The following is a 3,418-nucleotide window of genomic DNA, read 5'->3' as shown; positions in this document are numbered from 1 at the left end:
TATGATATGGAAGGATGAGTATTAGGAGAATTCTACAAGAGGTTTCCTTGCTTCTAAAAAGAAACTCTGTCCAAAGACAAATGCCTCTGGACGGTGTTTGTATATGATGCCTGGAACTGACATTTTGTGACACAATGTTCACCAGCCTAGAGTCAAAAGCAAACACCCTGATGATAACAGAGAATTGAGAGAACCTGGGTCTTTGACAATGTCCTGGAGGCACTAAATAAACCATCTTAGGCGATGACAGTAAATGTAAGGTGACTTATGGATATGGAAAATTATTTTACAACCCCCATAACGTTAATAATCATTTATTGGGGCAAGAATCATCGGTTGCTGTGAAAATCATTGGGTGAAAAAGTATTACCTCCAACAACTCCTTGTTAATAAGTACCTCACTTTGAAGCACCATCAAGTAATATATTGAATTCATTTTTTTAAATAAAGAAATACGTGCTTTCTGTTAAAATAATTTATGACTAAAAGTTTTGCTTTAATTGCTGGGCTATCATCATCTGAGAAATTGAATGGGAAGAGCAGCATATTTCCAGGGCTGAACACTTACTGTATGGTCCTTGAAGTAAACAATTGCTTTACTGAATAATCATAAACCCAGATTTAATATACCACTTTAAAAAATGGGTAGCAATGTGGTAACCATAACTGTAGGTATATTTAGAAATTAACATTTGTGAGATAATTTATGAACTTATGCATTGAGAACCATAAAATCTTAAGTGATATCAGATATAAAGCCATTTACATAAAGGGAGAATGCCTGAAATGTGAAAGAAGGTTTGAGGGACATGGGAAAAGTTTAAATTAGCTCTCTGTGGAATAGATAAGGCACTGGCCAAGAAGTCATTATTAATGTGGTATTATCTGTATTGACAACATTAATGATGATAACTTTAAAAGGATAGTAGAAGCCGATATTTATTGTTTACTAATTAGAGGCATTTCTCTGATCCCTTTAATCTGGGTTACCTATTCTAATCCTCCCAATGATACTATTCATTCATTTTCTATCCTTATCAACACTTTATAATGAGAAATCTTGACACAGTGTGAATGAATTACTTGTCTAACATCATACATCAAATTAAATTACTGATTCAGTATTCAAATGTAGGTCTTATTGAAAGTAAAAATAAATTCAAATTTTAGTGTCCAATATTAACATTACATCAATCAACATTTACTGATTTCTACATTTTATAGACAGTACTCTCTTGTGCAGATACAATGGTAAATAAGACAATATTCTGGTACTCAGTGGCTCACAGTTTTGTGGGTGATAAAAAATAAGTAAAAAAAAGTAAAAAGGAATTGTTGGGTGAATTCAGAGAGCCCTCACATATCCATCACTTGTTTACATTCAACATTGTTAGTTTTCTGCAGTCCTCGATAGTTTCCAAACACTTTATAATCCATGTCTGAAAACTAAAATTCATATCTGAAAACTGAAGAGACATCATTTTAAACATTCTTGAAGTTTTCAAAGGTTTCATTTTCCTTGGATCCACAAACAACACCCATCGAAGCAGCGGTCAAGAAATCAAACGATGTATTGCATTGGGCAAATCTGCTGCAAAGACCTCTTTAAAGTATAAAGAGCAAAGAAGATGTCATCTTGAGGACTAAGGTGCGCCTTACCCAAGCTACGGTGTTTTCACTCACCTCATATGCATGCTAAAACTGAACATTGAATAAGACAGACCAAAGAATTGATGCATTTGAATTGTGGTGTTGGCAAAGAATGTTGAATATACCATGGACTGCCAGAAGAATAAACAAATCTGTTTTGGGAGAATTACAGTCAGAATTCTTCTTGGAAGGAAGGATGTCGAGACTTTGTCTGACGTACTTTGGACATGTTATCAGTAGGGAATTGTTAAAGAAGAAGGATGTGATGCTTGGTAAAGTAGAGGGTCATCAAAAAAGTAGAAGAGGAGGTGGGGCCAAGATGGCAGACTAGGTAGATGTTACCTCGGGTCCCTCTTGCAACAAAGACTTGGAAAAACAAGTGAATCCATCACATACATAACAATCTACGAACCCTGAACAACAAACACAGATTTAGAGATGGAGAATGAACAAATGCGGGGAAGCAGCGACTGTTTTCGGAGCCTGGAGCCAGCGTCCCAGTCAGGTAACCTTGGCGCCGGGCTTAGGTCTGGGCCAGGGGAGCTGAACTTAAAATCTTGCGATAGCCCAAACAAGGGGCGCAGCTCTACCCCCATGAACTGACCCGGGAGGGGGCCCAGCCGGTCTGCGGAGGCAGCATGGCTACGGGGCTGGAGGGACCAGAAGTCCCCAGGAGCCAGCAAGTGATTTTGGAGCTGGGAGTGCAGCGTCCCAGCAGGGGAACCTTGATGCTGGGCTTTGGACTGGCAGCAGAGGATCTGACCGCGGTTTCAGCGGGACAGACCCTCGGGGGCAATCTCCACACAGCCAGCACACACATAAGTGACACGCCCCTCGGGAATCTCAGATAAAATTGTCATTCCAAGTAAGATAAGCAACTTTGGCTATATTCCGAGGTTCTACTCTCCTATTTCTCTGAACCCTCCCCCACCCTTCCCAGGCGGCTTCATTAACATTGGAATTTCCTGAGCCAGAGGGAGAACGGCTCTGGCTCCACGGCAGCTTGCCTTTTCCCTTTTTTTTTTTTTTTGGTGTTTTCCTTACCCATTCTTCCGGCCTGAGAGAAGGAACCACAAAAAACCCAGGGACCAAAAATCCATCCCTAATTGGACTAAAGACACACAACCAGCTCCAGCCAAGCATATATGATCCAAATCTCGGACTTTCATCCTTACAGGGAACAAGGTGTCGGTACTAATCCTAAGGCAGTTCTGAAAGGGATCTGACTGCATATTTTTTTTAGTGGATTTTCTGGAAAAACAAGTTTCCCAGGTCTAATATCTCTGCTTATTCAACAGAGCCCTAACTGACCCACAACAGGGAACTGAGGGCTGAAGCTCCCCCCAGACCACCTAGCCTCTTGCCTTAGGGGTCTAAGGAGGGTGACACCTACCAATCAGTAGAGGTACTTGCATTGGGGCCCTAAGGTACAGCTGCAGTGCCCTCCCACCAAGGTGCTATAGGAATAGAGACACACCTACATCACTGACACTTGGGGGAAGCCTGTCAGCATCCTGCCCCTCCGGAGGGTAAACCCCAGCTGCTAATAGAATCTGGTGCACACAACTATCACCCCTACTTCTCGAGGTGGATAGGTGTTAGGGTGCAGCACACACTTGATGACCCAAAATCAGATTCTACTCAAGAATAGTGAATAGACTCAGGCATATATATCTGGCAACAGCTCAAACCACCTGGTAATAGGTCATAAGTAAGTCAAGGGCTACAACAAACAAGACAGCACAATCTAGTAGTCCATCCACGTATA

This window comes from Loxodonta africana, chromosome 7, assembly GCF_030014295.1.
Source record: "Loxodonta africana isolate mLoxAfr1 chromosome 7, mLoxAfr1.hap2, whole genome shotgun sequence".
Classification (NCBI taxonomy): Eukaryota; Metazoa; Chordata; class Mammalia; order Proboscidea; family Elephantidae; genus Loxodonta; species Loxodonta africana.
Note: the sequence above shows the minus strand (reverse complement) of the source record.